This window comes from Podarcis melisellensis (assembly GCF_964234715.1).
Source record: "Podarcis melisellensis genome assembly, chromosome: 3".
NCBI classification, from domain to species: domain Eukaryota; kingdom Metazoa; phylum Chordata; class Lepidosauria; order Squamata; family Lacertidae; genus Podarcis; species Podarcis melisellensis.
The window spans coordinates 94,363,946-94,387,914 of record NC_138530.1 but is presented as its reverse complement, the minus strand read 5'-3'; positions in this window follow the sequence as shown (position 1 = coordinate 94,387,914).

The following is a 23,969-nucleotide window of genomic DNA, read 5'->3' as shown; positions in this document are numbered from 1 at the left end:
ATGGTATAGCAGTTTTCACCCACAGTTATGAAATATGTTCCCCAGTGAATAGTCCCACCAGGATTCCTCTCTTGTGGATTTTAGGAGTTAAGTAAAAGCTGATTTATTCCTTCAAGTATTTGGAGAATTGTTGGATATGTTGTTTATTTACTGGTTTATTCTGCTTTTGGATGATCGATGGCAGATGCCATTAGACTCCCAACCGCCATCACCCCCTGCCACCATGGCCATCCTAGACTTATGGGATAGAATTTCACTTATGGCGTTAACTTTTCTTCATGTTATACATGAAACCTCATAGATATCAACAGAACACTCTTTTTGCATAGCCACCACCAGATCGCAGCATAGCACAAATATTTACCTTGGGACCAAGTGTGTACTCTGTACACAATAAGCACTTTGTCCTGATTACAAGATCAAGCATTCTTTAGAAGGCCCAAGAGCTGCAGTGGATCTGAGTGCACCCTTCCAAATTCCTCAGTAAATTCCCCTGAGCTGTGTGAGAGTGAGAAAGTATGTAAAAGTATGGTTGTGTTGCTCTGCGTTCAACCATGACTTTGGCATTTCCTGACTTTGCAAAAGGAAAACATGCTGTTGGCATGACTCCATTGACTTTAGTGAAGACTCACCGGGAGCAAAGTTAGGCTTCAGCTACTAAACTGCAAAATTAACACAGAGTGATGACTCGGATTCCCTAGGTTTTTGAAACTAAAAAAAACCCCACGTTGTTGGTTGGGGAATGCTCTAAGAGAAAGCCCTTCAGCCTGTGTGCCTTTGTTCTCGTATTTTGCTGAAAGATCCTGCTACTTCATCCAGAAAAAGCCATTGATTCCTCAAAGGAGACATTCAAATAAGTTTTATCCCTTGTTTTCTCTCTCTGATATCTTCTGTCATGCTGGAATGTAGCTGCATTCCACTGATCAAGCCCGTCTCGCATCCCATAACTATGATGGGAACTCTTGTCTCCCTGACAGTTACAATCTCCCAGGGTCACCCCAAAGGTTGTCAATTGATAGTTGGAAAAGTTTTAGATTTCATGAGAATCTAAAAATATTCAAGGTGGTGTATAGCATGTGATTGTCGTTTCCTCGACCTCTCACTATCTTCCCAGCCAACTATCATTCAAGGTAATAAACCATGTGGAGCAATACCTTGTTGTACAGAACTGAGGACTATTTGAGCCCTATCTGTGTAGCCCTGCCTTGAGATCTGATTCCCGTTCACACTAGAACTCTCTTAGCATACCCTCCAACATCCCACTGATCAAAATCATTTGTGGGAGCCAGCTGCTTCACACTAGAGTGCCAGACCAAAAAATGGGACATTCCAGGATCCAATCAGAAGCCAAGATGGCTTCTGTAATTCTGGGATGTCCCTCTTAAACGTGACAATTGATTGGTATGCCTTCAGATGTTTCTAAGTTAGATTATTGCATGAGGCTCGCCTCATGCAATAATCTAATTTAGAAACATCTGAAGGGATGTCCATGCTAGCTTGAACTCCTACACCCTTTTTCTGTCCACTAGAATAAACACATGGAGGACTCAGCTACATTAGTCAAGAAACAGCATTTTGAATATATTATAAACATGCAACAACAGATGGTGCCAGAGAGCAACAAAAAAATTCTAAGCGATTTTCCATAGTGTTTTTTTCCTTTTGTTATAATGATTTAATTTCCGACTTATTTATAGCGGTCCCCCCCCCCATGTGTAGATCCTCCCAGAGTCTAGCACACAACTGAAGCTACAATTCCCAGAATTCCTTCCCCAGCCTGGTGCCCCCCAAAGCATTTGGGTCTACAATTTGCATCAGCCTCAGCACCACACACCCTGAATTTGGAACTACATATGCTCTCCTTTCTTTACATAAAAGCTGCCTTAACTTTTCATGAAATCTGAATAAAGAGAGGTGTAGCCGCTGAATTTATAATTTCTAAAAATGGCATTAAAAGTCAACTGGCATTTATAGGAGAATTTAAGTTCTTAAGCTCCTCACCCTGTAATCTTTAAGTGAAGCAAGGGATCCCAGATCAAAATATCCTCCTTTCTCCGGGGCACTAATGGCATTCATTAGTAAGGGCACTATAACACATGGCAAGCAGGTAAGCTGAATGCCCTGGACTACAAAGTCCACAAAGACAAAATTGAGCAATTTATTGTAATCCACAAAGGCGGGCGGCTGAATGCATGTCCTACACAAAATTATACATCTTGTTTGAAAGCAAGATTGCATAGCACTAATCAAGGCACACAAGCTAAACAAGAAGAAATTGGACCATAATTGTTTTCTCAGAAGGGAACAAAGAAGTCACAGGAGCAGCTAATATCTCTCTTTGAAGATTTCAAGCACCCTGAAATGAAGGAGTGCTAGCTGCAGAAAAGTGCCCTTATTATTCATTTCAGTCCAGCGAAATGTCACATTTGTTTGTTCGTTTATTCAACAGTTTTCTTCTTCGAGGAGAGAGAACTCTTGTGTCCAGTGATAATTCTACCTTCTGCATTGTCCAGTGATAATTCTACCTTCTGCATTGTGATCCTGTGTTCAAAGGCAGCACAGCCAGGCACCCAAATGTGTAAGTTTTCTATCCCCTCGCATCATGATTCCTCCCCCCCTCAAAAAAGTTGCCTCATACTCCAGGCTTGTAATTACATTGCAATTGTGGGGTTCTCTAGGGCTATTAGCTTTGAGCCACTTGATCACTATGCTTCATTCTTGTGCTAAGCAAAGTTGTTGGTGGTAATGAACGTGGCAGGAATGATAGAAGCAAACATTAAATGGGCATGGTTGCTGACAGAGTGGCTGAGTGCATGTGCCACTTCAGAGAGAAGTCATCTGAACAAGAGGGGATGCAGCTCTGGAGTCCCAACAGGGCTGACTTTCTTTCCTGAACTGGGTTGGCCAAAACAGGTTTGCTAGATATAAGTACAGTCATACATTGGAAATCGAATGGAATCCATTCCGGAAGTTCGTTCGACTTCCAAAATGTTTGAAAACCAAAGTGTGGCTTCTGATTGGCTGCAGGAAGCTCCTACAGCCAATCAGAAGCTGCGGAAGCCCTGTCAGAGGCTTGGCTTCCAAAAATAGTTCACAAACTGGAGCAGTCACTTCTGGGTTTGCGACATTCGGGAGCCAAAACGTTTGGGAACTAAGCTGTTTGACTTCCAAGGTACGACTGTATGACCTATTAGATTAAGGGATATATATCCCTAAATCTAATAGGCCATACATATATGGCTTCTTTTCAGTTGGAACTTGCTGGATCTGAGTTCCAGCACCTCTCAAGTTCGTACCATTGCCATTCTAAGAGCATGAGAGAGACGTTCATGGTGAATTCCAGCACCTCTTTTTCTAGAAAAATACCTCTGTGTGTGTGTGTGTGTGTGTGTGTGTGGACTCTCAACATTTGTAGCTGTGACTTCATTCAAATAGGTAGGCTCAGGATGGCAAAAGAGGTTTAGATGGGTGAATCTATCCATTTTGGTTTCTCTCAGTTTCTCCTTTAAGTTCATACATACCATATTTTTCGCTCTATAGGACGCACCGGACCATAGGAGGGGGAGAACAGGAAAAATAATAATTCTCCCCCTCTCTGCTCAGCGCCCCTTCAGCGAAGCGGTAGGAGAAACGGAGCCCCATCCATTTCTCCTCCTGCTTCACTGAAGGGGTGCAGCGCAGAGAGGGAAAACTGTGCAGCGCCTCTCCAGTGAAGCGAAGCCTGGAGAGCAAGAGGGATCGGTGTGCACCGATCCCTCTTGCTCTCCAGGCTTCAGGCGGCTATCTGCAAGCCTTCGGAGTGCAGTGAGAACTCCTGCTGCGCTCCAAAGGCTTGCAGATAGCTGCCCGAAGCCCCCGGAGCGCAGCAGGAGTTCCCGCTGTGCTCCCAGGGCTTCAGTGAAAGCAACGCGAAGCCTCTGGCGCGTGGGGGGAGCTCTCCCTCTGCGCTTCAGAGGCTTCGTGTTGCTATCGCTGACGCCAAGGAGCCTGCATTCGCTCTATAGGACGCACACACATTTCCCCTTAATTTTTGGAGGGGGAAAAGTGCGTCCTATAGAGCGAAAAATACGGTACATTTGCAACTTTTTCCTTTTTAAGTCCTCGTGAAAAATTCATCAGCATTTTTGTGCAACTTTCTCCCAACTTACACATGCCTGTGTGCATTTTTTTTTTGCCCAATATGCACATTTTTGCAAAGCAATGATCCCTAATATCATGCATTTTTGTATGCGGCACTTACCTGACGTCCCTTCGCCAGTGTCGCTGTGACTTACCAGGAAGAAGAGGGGTCAGGGCAAGGCCAAAGTGAAGTTGCTGTAGTGCAAAGGACTTTACCAGCACATTACCTGTCCGCTTCTCCATCCCAGGTAAGCCACAGTGACACAGGTGACAGGAGGTCAGGTAAGTAGTACCGAACCAGCCTAACAGCTGCAACAGTTGGCAGAAAGTAGATCAGGAAGATGAAGCAAGTTTGTTTTCTCCTGCTCCAGAGGACAGAACTCGAACCAATGAGTTCAAGTTACAAGAAAGGAGATTCTGACTAAACATCAGGAAGAACTTTCTGACAGGAAGAGCTGTTCAACAGTGGAACAGACTCCCTCAGGAGGTGGTGGATTCTCCTTCCTAGGAGGGTTTTAAGCAGAGGTTGGATGGCCATCTGTCATGGATGCTTTAGTTGAGTTTCCTACTTTGCAGGGAGTTGGACTAGATGACCCTCAGGGTCCCTCCCATCTCTACAATTCTATGATCTACTACCAACTGTGTTCAGCTATGACAACAAAAAATGTGCCTCCCCTGCTGTTGAAACACAGAACAGTTGGAATAACAAGGAGTTGCCCTTTGTGTGTCAGGACTGTGATCTCAGTTGATTCCTGCTTCTGAAAACAAATTCTGAGGCTCAGAATATGCTCAGAGGCACCTTGTTCTTTGTTCTAACTGTGTGCCTTTTGCATCTCTCTCTAGCTCACAGGTCCCCAAACTAAGGCCCATGGGCTGGATAAGGCCCAAGGGACTCGTTTATCCAGCCCACAGTGACCCCTGCCGCCGCCTGCTCTTACCGGCACTGTGCTGCACGGCTGCCCACTTCCGGGTTGAAGGAGCACCGGAAATAGATGGTGCGCATGCACAAGTGTTATTTCAGGTGCACATCCGGGTCAGAGGAGGCCCGTGCACATGCACACAAGCTATTTCCGGTGCTCCTCCATCCCGGAAGTGCGCCGGAAATAATGTGTGTGCTGGAGACAGCGGCCCGAGGTGCAGTAAGTTTGCCGACCCCTGCTCCAGCTGGTAGGTCTTAGAATTCTAGTTTTTTTAAAAAAGTAGATCCAACATGCCTGAAGTCTGGTCACTCCTGATATAGAACATTAGGGAAGTCTTTCATTAGGTCTAAAATGGAGGCAGGGAGAGGAAGAACAGACAAGCTGGAGAGTCCAAACTGAGCACAAAGGAAAGAGGTAAAACCTGCTAGATATAACTCTGCAAGGATTTGGGCAAAAGAGGCAAGACTCCCCAGAAATAGAAAGGAGTAGGAAGATTTCATCCACCCACCATTGCAGCATGCCCGACAAATGTCAGTATTTATTTTTGAACACTACAATTGTCTAATTAGAGCAACATGTTTTCATGGCATTCCAAATCACTTAAATTGGAAAAATCTGTATTTCAGATGTCTGTGCTGCATTTATTCAAACCCCAGCCCGCTCCAGATTCTCTGATCTTTATCTGAGCAGTTATGTTCTTTTTGCTTTAATGAGCTTGTCGTTTAAAATATTGCAAGCTCCCATCATTTTAGTGGCATACTGGAAACAAGCAACTAGCCTTTTGTGAAACGTTAGTCACAATCCATAAGACCTGGCAACGTCCGTTCAGTAGACACTGTATTTCCCTTGAACCTGAAGTCCTGAGCATGCATATAGCCTTCTTTTGTGGTATCCTGTAACCCAAAGCAAAACAGCAGGTGGAAACTCTACGACTAAAACCATGTGGATTACCTTTGGTTCATGAGTTCAAAGTTATCCATGCAACAGTCAATCCCATTTGTTCAAGGACTTCCACTTGCATATAGGAACTTGCCCTCCCTTTCCTCCCCACAGAAGATTTGGCGGTGTGGGGGTGAGTGAGGAGAAGAGATTGGGGCAAAGAGAGAGGGAGTTCCATTGCATAAGTGAAAGCCATTGCTTGAACAGGATGACTTCCTTGGACTTGATAACGATAACAAAAACAACCACATCAACATCATCAATAACACCCTTGAGTATTCATAAAGGCAAGTAAACTGCCCTTTACTCAGCCGGAAATTTGTTTGATATCAACGTGTTTTCTTTGCAAGCATTGGGGGGGGGGAATCATCTGTTTTCTGAGTCCCCCCCCCCAGTTCCTAATGTTGGCACATACATGCCACATAAATATGGTATTTTCTCCTCAGGATTGCATTCTGATTTTGCTTCTCCTCGTAACACCAACTATGGTGCAGAGCTGCAAGGAAAGGTTTGCCTCTTTGCCACTGGCTTCACCACCACCAAACCAAAGGCACCAGAAAATGAGAGAGGGCTTTGGATATGGCTGAAAGACAACCCCCAAATATACCCACAATGTAACTGGCTGTGTTTAACTATATGAATTCTTTATACATCATATAAACATAACTCTTTTCACATTATCTAATTGAGTAGAAGTAATTAAAGATCCAATATTTAGAACAGGAAATACAAATAGATCAGTTCTTATATACGTAATGTCCAAATAGATAATAGAAGCTTTTTGTGTTCCACGTATGTACAAATAAATCAGTTTTTTGGATAAACGTAATGTCCAAATAGAAGCTTTTTGAGTTCCACATACAGTGGTACCTCGGGTTAAATACTAAATTCGTTCTGGAGGTCCGTTCTTAACCTGAAGCACCACTTTAGCTAATGGGGCCTCCTGCTGCTGCCACTGTGCCGCCAGAGCAGGATTTCTGTTCTCATCCTGAAGCAAAGTTCTTAACCCGAGGTAGTATTTCTGGGTTAGCGGAGTCTGTAACCTGAAGCATATGTAACCCGAGGTACCACTGTATGTCACTGTGAATACCAGTGTCAAACACAACAACTTTAAGGAGCAGCACTTGCAAAAGATGAACTTTTCTTTGTAATGTTCCACATCTGCCTTTGCATGGATGGGCAGTCCGGCCACATATTTCACAGCAATCAATGACAGACCCACCAGGAGTAAGTGTTTAATGATATTAAGTAACTTCTGGTGCCTAAGCTGCTGAACACTGGGAGCACATACTCAGAACTTTGTTTAACATTCCAAGCTGGAGACAAATGGTGCTTGGCTTATAGTTTAATTCATCATCCTGGGCTAGAGAAATTAATATACTGAATGAGGACCGTGTGATCAACTTGGCCAAATCTTGAACCGAATTGGGTAATTCAGCTCTATTTGTGCCATGCGCAGGGTGGGTCAGGGTAGTTTTGCAATTCTCTAAGGCAGAGCAGCTCATCCCAAATCACCTTGGAAGTCTGGGGTGATGTGGAGTAAAATAATATCAGAAAACCGAGACTCACTCTCTCCGGAATGCATGCAAAATTGAGCCAAAAATTCAAACTGGCCCTATGTAAGGAAAAATGAAGGGAGTGAAGGAAGGATGAGGGTTAGGAGAGCTGAACTTTCCTTATTATTAACAGCTAGTACCAAGGGTCCCAACTTGAATAAAATATTGCCCGCATAATCGATCACAAGACTCAGCATTTGACTGGCAATGCCCATCAACTTTGGGTGGGTCAGCCCCTCACATATTTTATTGGGGAGGTCGAAGGGACCTTGGCCCCTAGGAGTTGGCTCCTATGGCTTGTACCTTCCAGTCTATTGCTAAAACACCAAGGTCTTGAATGCATGAATTCTTAAATTAAATCCCTGAGCTGATCATCTTGGCTGGTACTGCGTGTTACCAGTACTTTCCTAACAGAGCAATTCTGATCATACTCGTTAAACCCGTGAACCCAATTCCATGCCATATTAACTTGAGGAAACCTCTCAATGGCATTGTTGTGCCAGGCTTCCAACAAGAGTGCATAAATACATTGCATTTTATATCAGGAGTCTTTTTTATATAACATAAGGATGCAAAAACAAACCAACTCCGCGACCCCTTTTATAACCCCATTGCTGTTCCCTTTTTGCCACTTAATAGCAAGGAACATTATATGGGGAGTTGAGAAGAATTTCCTACATCAAAACTGACCCTGACTCCATGCAAAAGATTTTGGTTTGTGATCTTTGATACAATTCAGAGTGGGGAGGGCAATTATTGGAAGATTGCAACTTGAATGAGAAGCCACTCTTTGGCTTTTGTGCACTAAGTTCCATTGGATTGCAGCATTCGAGGAACTTCAGTAATAGTTGCAAGTTAGACATAAGAGTTAAGATATATTAAGAAAAAGTTAAATTATGATAAAAGTGTGTATAGGCAATAAGTAATATGAAATTGAAATAAGGAATAGATGGGAGGTCGGGTCTATAGTGTTAAGACCAACTTATGTTTTATTGTTTGTTAAGAAAATTTTGTGTTTATTGTTATTCCTGTGTGTAATTCTGTATCTGTGTTTTCTCTTTTTTTCTTGCTGTATCAATTAAACAAACAAACAAAAAAGAGTAAAAAAAAAGAAGAAATCAATGAGCCTTACTTTCAGGTAAGTTTGCCTTGGGGTAGAGCGTGTGATGCAACAGCAACCTTTTTCCAAGCTCTAATTTATATTTCACACTAAAAATCTGCATTGGTGTTATTGTTTCTAGAAAAGGGCATTTTATATTTGCAGGAGAGGAGGGAAAGGGGTGTGTGTGTCATTCATTTGCAAGAAACTACAGCAAGCATGTGGCTATACTATAGGATGGATTCCCCACCCCCGCAAACACACGTTTGCATTTTTCTCCAAAGATTATCTAACATGATTGTTTTCCCAGATGTCTTCAAGGGAATTAGATTGATATTACTTTGATGTAGCTGTCTCAGGTTTTATGAATGCTTAAGTCAAACAGTATTGACTCAGTATGGATGGCGAATAAATTAAAACAAGTGTAGGCAGGCAAAAACTTTGAGGTTTGGATATTTAGCTCTGACTCTTCCCCCCCCCCTTTCTTTTTGCTTGTTTCGTTACATCCCATTTCTTTATTTTACTTATAAATTAAACATAGCGTCCTTTTGATCTCAAAGACTCCCTTTAAACTTTTATTCGCGTCGATTAATCAAAAATGTCCTTCTTGATTTATCTTGGGTTGGATCCAAACTTGCCCTTTTGTGAATGGAAGAGCTCCTTCTGGAGGGGCCAGGATTCAGCAGAAGCTTCTGGGTCTCAGGAGAAGGAGAAGCGGCTTTCTACCAATTCCCCACTTTCTCCTATAGTCCCCAGTGCCAGCAGTGCCCAACATGATGGAGCAGAGTTGTGAGGTTGGTCTCTCAACACCGGTGCCATTACAGTTTACCTGGATGGGGCAGGAGGGGTAGGCAGACATGCACACATAGCCAAACCAGCACTCCCACTGTGTATCCTTGCAGCTCTCCCCTCGCAGTCATCCTTATCCCTATCCAGGTAAACTGTTGGGATTCTGGTGCCAGGAGTGCAGATCTGTCACCCTGCCCCATCAAACCAGGGTTATTGCCCACCACACTTTTCCAAAGGGTCCTCAAATTTGAAGTGGGGAAGGGGGAATTGGTTAAATAAGCATTCACCTCCAGCAGAGCACCCCACAATCAGTTTCATCCGCAGGTAGTCTGGATCCAGCCGTGTGTGTGAGAGAGAGAGTTACATCCTTTTAATTTCCATTTACTATCTTTTTCTATATGTCTTATGCCACCTCCGCTCCAGTTCTCGGTGGTCTAACATGAATTGGAGATTGTCTTGTTTTGCTCCTTGTTTGTTGTTCTTCTCCAATACCTGTTCACACCCATTTCTGGGGTGGGGTGAAGAGCAATCTATTAAGAATCTTTAATATTTTTCCTTGCTACTGGTTCTCTACCAAGTCCTTCTTTATCCAGTTCTTTCTTTCCTTCTCTCGCCTATTCTATTAACTTTGTAAATTGCCAGCTGCTTGTTTTTAGAGCACCAGTCCTGCTGTCAACAATTTTTTTTTTTTGGCCTCACGGTATTTTTGTGACTGCGTGTACATTTTATATACAAGTATTTCTTTCACTGAGCACATTCTATTTAGTTTCTACATTGCTAGCTGTTTCTGTTCTGGGTAGTTTGCACCGCTGTCAACAGTTTGGCTCCCCCCCTAAATCCCCCCATAGGATTTCTAGGTGAGCAAGACACAGCCAAATCTTTCATTTCACTTTATTTAAGTTCCTATGGTCATTATTGCTATTCTCTTAACTAGCCATGGCATTTCAACAGGAACCTACCTGCAGCTATTCTTCAGGAGACGTCCTTCTCCACCACAGTTCTCCAGCCACGAAATGTGTTCAATTATATATATATATATATATAGAGAGAGAGAGAGAATGAATAACATATACAACAATAAAAAGAGTTCAGATGTTGAAATCAGTTCATCTACCCACTTAAAAGCCTGCACCTGTGGCACAAAAATCATGAAATTGTATTTACAAACCCAGAAAAAACCATCTGTTTCAAGGGCTTAGGTATAGTTCTGAAAGTCTGGGAGAAGAAAAAGTTCTTCTCCCGAGGCAGAAAATATCTTAATGTAATACATTATTGGGGAGGGCATTCCCTAATAGAAGCACCTCCGCAAAGAACGGCCTACTCTTTTGTAGCCATTCACCTCACCTCTTTAAGTGGGGGACCTGGAGGACCTCTGATGAAGATCTCAAGGTACAGGTGGGTATATATGGGAGAAAACAATCCTTCAGGCACACTGCCTCCGAGCCATTAGTATAGGCTCTGACACCAGTCAAGTATATCTGTGGAGAGCTGTCCAGTGATTTAAATGAAGAAGCCCATGTGAGGAGGAGGAGGTGGTTTCAGAGCTGGTTTCAGGATAGAACAACTAATTCAGCCACATGGCGCGACTCTGCAGGGTTTGTACCACAACAATGCTGTAGAATGGAGCAGGAGAGGTTTGTTTAGTTGTTTAGTCGTGTCCGACTCTTCATGACCCCATGGACCAGAGCACGCCAAGCACTCCTGTCTTCTACTGCCTCCTGCAGTTTGGTCAAACTCATGTTAGTAGCTTCAAGAACACTGTCCAACCATCTCATCCTCTGTTGTCCCCTTCTCCTTGTGCCCTCCATCTTTCCCAACATCAGGGTCTTTTCCAGGAAGTCTTCTCTTCTCATGAGGTGGCCATAGTATTGGAGTCTCAGCTTCAGGAACTGTCCTTCCAGTGAGCACTCAGGGCTGATTTCCTTAAGAACGGATGTGTTTGATCTCCTTGCAGTCCATGGGACTCTCAAGAGTCTCCTCCAGCAGGAGAGGTAGGGGGCACCAAATTTTAGTGCCACACAAAACGCTGCTGAGATTTGTCACTGGTGGTTTGCACATTATAACTGCTTTTCAGGAAAACACTAGATGAGAGTAATTATATTTTGGATTGCACCTTTAATCGCTAAATGTTTTCTGAAGGATATGTGCAATTTCTATCAACATACATACCATTTTCCCAACATTTTTCAACAGCTTTAACAAATCCTTGCAGTAGGCATGCATTTGTCATTTTAAAACCTAGTTAATTGGTCTCATGTTAACTTTTCCATTACCCAAGGATCAATATTAGCCTAACCTGACTGTAATTGCCAAGATCACTCTTTTTCCTTTAAAAAATATTAACTATCCAGTTTTCCCCCTCTGGAAAGGGGACTCTGCTAGAGTTTAATTCTTCGGTGTTGCAAACCATTCATAATAACTGCAATCAAATTAGGCCCCGTCACTGGAACTGACTGAAATGTTTGCTGTATCTGTGGTGCCACAATTTCCATGTGGGGCCTTGTGGACCAAAACAGGAAAAAAAGAATGCAGTTCAAGAAGTGCTAAATGAAACATCTGACATATGTAATTTATTGGTGGGCATAGGATATAGCAGTCTGAGTCAGGTTGATGGGCATTGCAGTTTGAAACATCTGGAGGGCACTGGAATGGAGAACATTTGGATAGTAGTCAGTCTTGTCCATTTTTACTCATTTCCTGAATGTGTGCTGAATATGCTTCAAGCTGGAAACAATCTCCTTGTTCACCTGAAAGGAGGTTTTTATCCGGGATTGTGGGAATGGTGCATCCAAAATACAGTGGTACCTCGAGTTAAGTACTTAATTCGTTCCGGAGGTCCGTTCTTAACCTGAAACTATTCTTAACCTGAAGCACCACTTTAGCTAATGGGGCCTCCCACTGCCACTGCACCGCTGGAGCACGATTTCTGTTCTCATCCTGAAGCAAAGTTCTTAACCCGAGGTACTATTTCTGGGTTAGTGGAGTCTGTAACCTGAAGCGTATGTAACCTGAAGCGTATGTAACCCGAGGTACCACTGTACTATGCAAAGTGTGGAATCTTGCAATGTCATATGCTGTGTATACTGAGGCAGTTTCCCCCTAGTTCAGATATCAACTGTGTGTGAGAGTTTTAACTGTGACAGCCGCAAGTGTGTTGTGGTATGCTGCTGCCTGCCTCAGAGCCAGTCTGTAAATATCCATCAGTCTCTGATACAAATTTATGTACCGTATTTTTTGCTCTATAAGACTCACTTTTTCCCTCCTAAAAAGTAAGGGGAAATGTGTGCGCGTCTTATGGAGCGAATGCAGGCTGTGCAGCTATCCCAGAAGCCAGAATAGCAAGAGGGATCGCTGCTTTCACTGCGCGGTGATCCCTCTTGCTGTTCTGGCTTCTGAGATTCAGAATATTTTTTTTCTTGTTTTCCTCCTCCAAAAACTAGGTGCGTCTTGTGGTTTGGTGCGTCTTATAGAGCGAAAAATACGGTAAATAGGTTTCAGTAATGTTGAGCATCGCCTGCCGCTCTTCTACATTCAATCTGACAAGAGCAAGTACAGTAAGCAAAAGTCATATGTTGCTTTTAAACTTTGAAAGCAAATGTTGCATGGTTTTTCTAGGAGAAAAGAGAACTATTAAAAAGGGTCAAACGACTCGGGGCAACTTCTGCGCAACTCTGTAAAGAATAATTACCACACTCAGCACCTTCCTTCAGCACAAACCACCTCTCCTTAAAACTCTCCAGGTTGGGATTGTACAAAAATGTTTAAGACTGCAAGTTTTAAGCTTCAGACTGCAAGTTGTACCTTCAGTCTCTTCTGCTGCTGCTAACATAGATGGATCTCAATACAAAGGGAGGAATTCAGTGACATTCCCTCAGGGCAAGCATTCTTCCCTCTTCTCCCCCTGCGTGATCTTCTGGGGGTTCTCTCCACACACACCTGAACCCCTTTTTTCTGGGCGAGAGAAGGAGAGGGGGAAGCCTTGTTCCACACACAGAAGTCTTTCCACAGGGCTTCCACTGAAAGGACTCATTCATTGAGTCCCGTCCAAAGTGATGGTGTGCTGTGGGTTAAACCACATAGCCTAGGAAAAAATAAAAAGGTGCTGGTACTGCCAGGAAGGGACACAGGTGGTGCTGTGGGTTAAACCACAGAGTATAAGAGCCTAGGACTTGCAGATCAGAAGGTCAGAGGTTTGAATCCCCACGAGAGGGTGAGCTCCCATTGTTCAGTCCCTGCTCCTGCCAACCTAGCAGTTTGAAAACACGTCAAAGTGCAAGTAGACAAATAGGTACCACTTTGGTGGGAAGGTAAACAGCATTTCCGTGCACTGCTGTGGTTCGCCAGAAGCGGCTTAGTCATGCTGGCCACATGACCCAGAAGCTCTACGCCAGCTCCCTCAGCCAACAAATCAAGATGAGTGCCGCAACCCAGAGTCGGTCACGACTGGACGTAATGGTCAGGGGTCCCTTTACCTTCATGGGAGAGGGTGCGTCTGCGATGTACTCTTAGTTTGTCCAAGGACCATCTTAGTTCATGGTATTCGTGATAGTGGGGGGGGGGAGGGCTTTAAAAGCCATGGATATAGTGGTTTTGGGGGGAGATTTTCCACACTTAGAGGGTATTTGGGGGCACGAAACCCTTTCCAGTGGGTAATTTGATTTTGGCAGATTGCTGTTCTCGGGAAACTTGCTTTCTTGGGCCAATTGGATCACATCACTCCAGGATTAACGTATTCAGCAAATACTCCCTCAAACAGTGAACATGTGCGGTGAGTGCTGGAAGGACTAGGGCCAGAACCAGGTCATAGAGAGAGGAAAATCTCAGTCTGCTCAGGAGATTCCCAAGGTTTGCTGAAGTACCCCACCTCCAAAATCTCTCAACCCAACCAGGATTGAGCATGATCAATATTCATGGAGTCTTGAGTGTTACTTTGGGTGTGTGTGTGGAGGGAATGGAGGGTGGAATGGGAGTGGGATGCCCTGTTCAGAGGTAGTGGCTGGTTGGGACACTTCTGAGAACTTCTCTGAGGAGGGAGGATACATGGCAACACATTTGTTTCAAGTCCCACTTCTTCCTTGCCACTTGCAAGTGCCTCTGGGGTAGGCAGGCAATTTCATTGCTTGCTTCTCCTTCCTCCTTCTGGTGCATTGTGGGGCAGAATGTTAACAGTAGTTCACTGTAGAGGATCTGGGTGTTTGAATTAAGTGGCAGTGTATTCCAGGCCTGCAATTTTAGGAATCTATTCTTAACTATAACAATCATAACGCAAATAAATTTTGGGGTAGTTTCCAATGTGTTGAAAGCGCATTGTTTATACTAGTAATCCTTACAACTGTTTCGTATGGTAGCTTGGTGTTATAATCCCCATATTGCGGGGTGAGAAGCAAGGCTGAAATGAGAGAGAATTAGGGACCACCTAGTTTGTGTAATCGTAGATCCATTCCTGGATCCAGGCCAGGATTTCAACATGCCCTGGGTTAATCACAGGCTAGTCATTCCTGGGACTTATACTAGACTGGAAGGACAAGGGGAATTCTGAAGGGAAGAATAAAAAATGTCTGGTTGGATGCAAGGAAGGAACCAGAACATTAAACCCTTTATCTATTAGGCTCTGTCTGCATCTATTATTCTAATTTTTAATCATCCCAGACACTCTGAGCATAACAGTTTATTCATGGCAGAGGTGAGATTTCATGTCACTAGCTTTCCACTCACACATTTTGCCACTACATGACACCAGTCCTCAGTGATGCAGAAGGCTCTGATGAGAGGAACCACTATGAATCCCCTTTCCCTCTCCCCCATATTCAGCCCTTGGCTGTGCCCTCCCCATCCTCCTCCGTTGCTTCATTTTGCCATTGCATTCCAATTTCCCCTGGAAAAAAAGCAGACATTCTCCTGATTCCATCTTGAAAGGGCTCGATTAGAGTGCCGCGCGTGCATGTATCAAAGTGAATTGTTAATACTAAGTCTATGAATGTTTAACATGGCCTTATATGTGTAATTTGAAACCTCTGCATCTCCCCACCCTCTTTTCTTCTAGGAACATTGCCTTTCTTGTTTCCAACATTTTAGCTTCAATGAAATGCTTAAAACTCCCCTTCAGCTGCTGAACAAGAGCTAAGGAGAAAATTGCCATAGCGATGGGCAAAGCGAGTCCCGCCGCACGGCTCCGTCTCCCTCTGTTTAAGAACCACAGCAAAATGAATGGTGATGGTTTTCTCATAGTAGCTTTCTGAAGCCTCTCCAGCGAACCTGCTGAAGAAACAGTAATAGCAGCTGGACCTGACATACAATCTTGCCCTTGGTGTATTAAATCATTCTGATGTAATGTCTGACAAATCACATGGCTTGCCTATTAAAAAAAAAAAATTCCAGACCATGTGCTACAGCAGTAGGACAGACCGTGTAATGAGCCCCAAGCTCCCAGCAGATAAAAAGAAAGCATTATTATGAAAACAAATCTTCAGGAAGCTCACATTTCATTTGGAGGATGATGCTTGGGAATGGAAGTTCATGCCTGTATGTGTATATTGCCCTCCTCCCAGCAGCTCCAGAAAATATTCCCAACCCCTTATTTCATGTTGCATAGCTATTTGAATCAGTGGCAGTTTGAGCTTGCATTCCAGGTGGTGTGGCATAGCTGCTCGTGCACTAAATCAAAAAAAGGCATTAATATGCTAAATACATCGTAGCCTATTGGCTCCCATGGTGACAGCACCAAAAGCTTCATGAATAATCCATGGAGCACCTGGAGGCATGAAATTTTCATGTGCAGCTTCTAGAATGTTTGCAATAAGTTCCTTACAGGGCACAAGCAAGTGACAGATATGCTTGGCACACAGAGATGCGTAAACAAGGGGTGTGCACACATGTGTGTCTGCGTGTGTAAATACAAGACTAAAACCTCGGCTTCTCTATCCGCTATTCAAAGAAATGTGCCTAAATTGTTCCCTTGCAACCACAAGGCTGAGCAGTCAATCGCTGAAGATCAAATATTCAATTATTATTCATACGGTACCATGCAAATTTCGCATCCATATTTTCTAACACACGCAAGGCGTTCCTGTGCTGGGAACTTAGGCTGAACAAGAGTGATCACCCACCCCTATCTCTATCAATTTTATTTTCCTAGTGGATTATTGAACAAAAATTATATTTCCCAACTAGGCCATGTCCAACAACAGAAGAAAAATATATACTCAGCCTGTTATAGTCTCCAATAGCATCATCCCCCAGTTAAACTTGCCAAAATATACCATTCGTCTGATAACAAATGCTGGAAATGTAAAGAAAATGAAGGAACATTCTTTCACCTCTGGTGGACTTGCCCTAAAGTGAAGGCCTTCTGGGAAATGATATATAACGAGTTGAAAAAGGTGTTTAAGTATACCTTCACCAAGAAACCAGAGGCCTTTCTTCTGGGCATTATCGACCAGAAGGTGTTAAAGAAAGATAGAACATTTTTCATGTATGCAACAACAGCAGCAAGGATACTACTTGCTAAGAACTGGAAAACTCAAGACCTACCCACACTGGAAGAATGGCAGATGCAACTGATGGACTATATGCAATTGGCGGAGATGACTGGCAGAATCCGAGACCTGGGAGAAGAAAGGATTGAAGAAGATTGGAAGAAATTCAAGACCTACCTGCAGAAATATTGTGATTTAGTGGAATGTTAAGAAGGATGCTTGGTTATAAATAATTGGCCATCATTAAAATAGATTAATAATTGATATTTAAGCATGTGGTTATAGATTTGGAAATAAGATGATAATTTGCTTGACAAAAATTATTAAAGATGTAAATGGGAGCGGGAGACGCGAGGGAGTTCAAGAATATCACGAAACTTTGTTAAAACAAAGCAACAATGTTTATTATTATTGTATTTTCTTTATAAAAAACTTTAATAAATATTTATAAAAAAACAAAACAATAGCATCACCTAGAAGGTTGGCCTTCTGTTGCAAAAATTGGCAGAGCCTTGTGGTCTCTTAAAGACTAGCAGATTTATTGTAGCATAAGCTATTGTGGACCAGAGTCTGCTTCATCAGATGTCTGAAGTGTTATCCTCATTGCTAAATGGCAATAAAATGCAAAAAGCCCACAATTCTATGGCCTTGTTCACACATCACAGTAAGCCATGGTTAATGGCTTACTGGCCTGGTTTGCAGCTCCTGCTTTCATAGGACTGCACAAACATGCTGACTCCTTGAGAGGAGCTTGTACCCACTTTGTTCCCCTCCAGCACTTTTAGCACTGTGCAGTATGGCAGCTAAGTGTACAAATCATGGTCAAGGAAGAGAGACTATAACTGCTATCCTGGGTTCAGACAACACACTAAGGCAAACTTGGCTTAGCTGCTGTGCCATCCTGTCCTAGAAGGAACAAGGAGGAGCAAAATGGTGCAGGCTCCTTTCCAAGAGTCAGGACATTCAAGTGGTCCTGGGAAGCCATAGTTTGGCTTACCATGATGTGAAACCAGCCTACTAAACCATTAACCATGACTTACTATGATTAGTGAACAAGGCCATAGAATTGTCCTCTTTGCACTTGACTGCCATTTTATTACCAGACAGGCAAACTCGGCCCTCCAGATGTTTTGGGACTACAACTCCCATGATCCCTAGCTAACAGGACCAGTGGTCAAGGATGGTGGGAATTGTAGTTCCAAAACATCTGGGGGGGGAGTTTGCCTATGCCTGGCCTAGGCCAAAGGGAACATGCAGTTGACTTCTACTTTGCTTAACCCCTACCAAGAGTGGAAGCAACAAGTCACAATTCTTGGCTTAGCATTATGGCTTGTTCTGCTCCCAATCAACCATGATCTGAACCCATGGTTTACCACAATATACAAAATGGCTCTATGTAAAACTTACAGTAAACAAAATAACCATTTGAAGCAGCAGTCGTTGGTGACAGCACTTAGCATTCTGGTTTTGCTTTGTTAAATAACACATGTAGAGGGGCAGGAAACTATTGTCTCAATTCAAGCCTAAACAAATAGAGTAAGAAGTTTGATTCTACTCATTTAGGCCTGAACTGGGGCAATGAATGTATTCCAAAATACATCATTCTGAAACAGCTGTAGAGGAGAGCTCAGCACAGAAGAGCAAACTGTACGTGTGAAAGGAAGGCTGTGGAACCCACCTAGCCTGAAATACCCGCCAACTGAAGATAACATTTCATGCATCTGATGAAGCAGACACTAGACCATGACAGCTTCTGCTACAATAAATCTGTTAGTTTTTAAAGGTCCACAAGACTCTTTGTCGTGTTCCCTAATAACAAGTCCTTACATAATAGCTCATTCATTGGAGAGAACCATATCCAGTCAGTCTGAACACCCAGCAGTTTGTCCTGAACAGCCTGTGAACCTCATCAAGCCAAATGCCTCCTACGAAACACATAGCTACAAAACTGGTCCAGAGATTGGGATGTGTGTGTCAGCCACTAGACTGCCAGTGCCATCCAGAGCTGGCTTTTACTCATGCCAATGCTAATCATTCTAGAGGGGGGGGGGAATCCTGCAGAATGGAGCCCAACCCACATGAAAAAGGGGACATCTGAGTAGAACACGGTGAAGTAAATTCAGCTCCACCACTGTATAAGAATATATGTGTGTGCTTCTTTTCTGGCAGTACCAGCACCTGTTTATTTTTTTCAAACAACAACCATAATTCTCAGCTAAGAACACAAAAGGGAAAAAAGGAGCCATGATGTTCCGTCAGCCCCAAACTTGGAAGCTTCCCATTTCCAGTCATCCACTCTCTCACCCTCTTTTACTTCTGGATCAGTAACAGGGATGGATACAAGAGCTTGGGGGTCTTGAAAGTTTACTGTCCCAGGGTGGGAATTGGGGAGGTGGCAGAAGTCACTCTCCAATCCTACCCCCCACCCCATTTAAGGGGTCAGATGCATGTCCAGTCTTTGCCAGCTTTTCTTTTTTCAGAGAAGTGGTCATTTTTAACCTTCCTACGAATGTCCTACCACTTTAATAGTTTTGCCCTGCTTCCTGGCTGTTTCCTTTCCTGCAATCAGGTTTATTCTGGAGTAACGTCTGCCTTGAGAACCATTTTCTTGCCTAGGGAGGCTGCAGCCCCAAAATGGTGTCAGTGCTGGTGGTGACAACTTCATGGTGAGTACTGGCAGCTTTCTTTAAGGGGGTAGACCCCACTGTGTGTGTCATTATCTAGCTGTCCTTGTGGGATGTAGTTTCATATGTTGCTGACTTGGGGGGCACTTTACCAGAAATACGAGTGGAAGCCATGTGGCTTATATCAAAACCCATTAAAGTTCATTTTCCTAATTGGAAAATGGTTGATTTAGGCCTAAAGGTGCTCATTTATTATAGTAGTGTATTGGACAAATCCCAGATGTATGGAACCATCATAATATATAGTGCAATACTGCTCTGTGCTGGGGTCAAAATCTGAAGTAAATCAGGGTGATTTGGGGTGATCTTACCCATTACTGAGAGGAATTCAGCGTCACACTTTTCCAATCATTCTGTCAGCGCAAGCATTTCAGCTTGTCTGACAGAGTGTTTGTCTCTCTCCTCTCCGCGTCCAGCCCCCCAGAGCCTATTTCATAGGTGCAAGGGGAGGAGAGAGGAAAATGGCCTTTTGCACTAGCAGGACTCATAGTACAGGACTCTCACTAGCACATCTGCTTAGCTGAATCCAGACCCATGAGACTAACCATGATGCCAGCTATGTGCCCCAAGTTGGATCAAGCCCCCCCCCCAACACTCTAGTGTCACCACATTCCTGTTTTAATGTACTCTCTACTTTTGTGTAGTGAGAGCTGGGCCATAAAGAAGGCTGATCGCTAAAGAATTGGTGCTTTTGAATTATGGTGCTGGAGGAGACTCTTGAGAGTCCCATGGACTGCAAGAAGATCAAACCTATCCATTCTTAAGAAAATCAGCCCTGAGTGCTCACTGGAAGGACAGATCCTGAAGCTGAGGCTCCAATGCTCTGGCCACCTCATGAGAAGAGAGGACTCCCTGGAAAAGACCCTGATGTTGGGAAAGATGGAGGGCACAAGGAGAAGGGGATGACAGAGGACAAGATGGTTGGACAGTGTTCTTGAAGCTACTAACATGAGTTTAACCAAACTACGGGAGGCAGTGGAAGACAGGAGTGCCTGACGTGCTCTGGTTCATGGGGTCACGAAGAGTCAGACATGACTAAACGACTAAACAACAGCTTTTCTGTAGACTTTGTGTTTTTTCTGTGTGTCTATGTTTCTGTAGTCTGGGTAGATAGGCTTTGCAAGATGTGAGGCTGTCCAAATACTGCCTGTGGGGCACCGAAGAACGCTAGATAATTTTGTTGTTGTTAAAGGGGAGCAGCAGATTATATATATCTATATATAGATATAGATATTCATTCATTTAACTTAAAAAAATAATAATTCACCCACTTCACTGCTTAAAAAAATATCCCTAGGATCTCTTCCACAAGAATGCTTCAGGCAGCATTGAGGGCAGCTTCACCTTGTAATGCATATGGGAGAATGTCTCCTTCTAGTACAAAAAGGTGTCTGAAAAGCGAAGTCAACCCATGTGAAGCGGCTAGTGGGTTTTGGTTTTCTTTTTAACGTACAAGCAAGAATACAGGCTACCTCTCAACCTCCTGCCCCCAAATAAAATGATTATGGATTTCCAAATTTTAGTTGGCCTGATAAATGTATTGCCCTAATATATATTACAGAGAAAAATGGATCCCTTTAACTTTCCACACGAAAGCCCTTGGACCTGCTTAATCGACTCTGGAGAATACATGTCTAGCATGTAGATGCTCTTCAAGGTAACATTTGCCTGCCTTTAAATGTATAGCACCAGAAGAAGAAGCAACTCACACTTTGCTAATTTATGGAGGAACTCTTATGGCTGCTAATTTTATCAGCTTCTGCTTCTGCCAAAGGATTTTCCCACAAGAGAGAATGGGGAACCCAGAGCTTTATTTTAAACAGAGTGGATCAGAACCTGAGTTACAGACTGAAGTGAGCAGAGCATTCAGAAACATCTGAAGATGATGATGATAATTACAGATACAAGTTGAGTATTGGTGCCCTTGCACACCCTTAGTATATAGTTTTTTGAGATCTCTTTGGGACTGCTAGTGAACTAATTCTTATTCTTATATTGTTGCTATCAAGAAGAGGCACTGAAGGGTCCCTGAAGCCTCACCATTGGGGAAATTTGTCTATTCTGGATATGAGCCTTATGAAAACAGGACCTTTGCCTCTAAGCAAAGGAACAGGTTTAGGGTAATTTTACCACTTTTGATTTTTTTCAGTCTCACAGTCCCCAAACATGGTGCCACATGGGGCTACTATTTTCTTAAAAACATCCCAGATCTTGCTTTTCAAGGAGATCACAGCACACACACACACATTTTCCAAGCTTGTAATATTTACAGAGCCAAATAGCTTTCAAGCAGCAATTTATTGAGTTTTGGAGTTTTGTTATCACATTCAGAATATGCCATTTAGAAGAGCACTCATTGATTGTCTATTTAAGGAATGAAATGCCATGCTGTGTGTATAAATAACTTTTCATTTGGAGATGCTGTGTGCATCTCTAAATGGGGACAATCAATATCTACCGTGACTGATGGGGAAATTAGCAAAGTGATAAAATTCATGCATGAGTTGCTGCTGCTGCTTCTGGTGCTGTACATTTAAAAGCCAACAAATGTTACCTGGAAGAGCATCTACACGCTAGACTTGTACTCCATCTGTCCATTCCTATAATGTGGAAGTATTTTTCAATGAGCCTATTAGGTGATTCGGTGGGTTATTGCTGTTAACAATCTAAACGTTGCTTGAACATGTTTGACATTTTAAAATCAATGTGAAGTTAAGTTTAAAGCGGTGGATGGGTAGAAGGGACTACAAATCTGGAGTAAGACAACATTTTCTCTTTCCTTTCCTCTTTTTGCAATCAGGATCAGGAGATGGCGGCAAACTTAGATCTTACATGTACTTTCCTTGGTGCTGTTGCTGCTGCTTCCATTCCTTCATTCTTCGTTCCTTCATTCTAAATCCCACCTTTCGACCAAGGAACTCAAGGTGTGCATGGTGGTCTCTCCACTTATCCTCACAGAAACTCTGTGAGACAGGAGAGAGGGGGAGAGAGGGAGGGACAGAGAGGAATGGAGGGAGAAAGCTAGAAATTGACCTAAAGTTACCAAGAGATCTTCATGCCTAAATGGGGATTTTAAATGTGGGACTCCCTAGTCCTAACCTGCCACCCTAACCATGACACACACTGGCTCAGTGGCCGCTCTCACACCGGTATGGCTGTGCACAAAAGCTTCCTTCCAGATGATTCAGGTTCCTGGGATGTTTACATACCACACAAGTGACAGAGCTGTTGGAACAAGTAACCATCTTTAATGAATACTCATGGAACTGAGAAGAAAATGCCCCTACAGGGTTAATGCACCTGGGAACAGGGGTTAACTGGCCTTCCGGAGTTGTGAGTTTAGTTTTAGTTTCCCCTTCCTAGGTTGCTTCCGTTTTCAACATGTAATGGCTGATCATCTAAAGTAAAAGAACCTGCATAAATCTGACGGCTGTATCTCTCTTCCTTGGAATAAGACAAAGAACCTACTCTGCAGCAATAATTGTCAAGGAACACCACATTATGGATTGGATTCAGGCTTAGTCATGCTCATAATGGACTCCCTTAACTTGGTGGAACTTGAATGGCTAACTTAAGCCCCACTGATTTCAGAGGGTCTACTCTAAACATGACTGAGGCTGCAATCATAAACCAATTTACCTGGGACTTACTTCTTAGTAGATAAGGGACACGGGTGGCACTGTGGGTTAAACCACAGAGCCTAGGACTTGCCAATCAGAAGGTCGCAGTTCGAATCCCCGCAACGGGGTGAGCTCCTGTTGCTCGTTCCCTGCTCCTGCCAACCTAGCAGTTCGAAATCATGTCAAAGTACAAGTAGATAAATAGATACCGCTCTGGCGGGAAGGTAAACGGCGTTTACTTGCGCTGCTCTGGTTCGCCAGAAGTGGCTTAGTCATGCTGGCCACATGACCCGGAAGCTGTACATTGGCTCCCTCAGCCAATAAAGCGAGATGAGTGCCGCAACCCCAGAGTCGGTCACAACTGAACCTAATGGTCAGGGGTCCCTTTACCTTTACTTTACTTCTTAGTAGACATGGTTAGGATTGCATTGTTTCTCTGGATCCAACCTTTTGGAACACGCCCCCTGGAATCGGAGGCACTTGGATAGAAGTGATGCCTACCCACATGGACAAAGGATCAACTCCAAAGAGAACCACTTAAGAAATATTTGTGCAATGGGGGTGAGGCTAAGAACAACAAAGGACTGATCTGGTTGTTTCATACCAAATGTAGCCAACATGGTGCCCATTCAATGTTGTGGACTACAAATCCCATTATCTCCAGCTGGGATGACCAATGGCCAGCAATAATGGGAGTTGTGGTCTACAACATCTGAATAGTACCACATTGGCTACCCCTGCTGTAATGTCTACCACATTTCGGGCAAG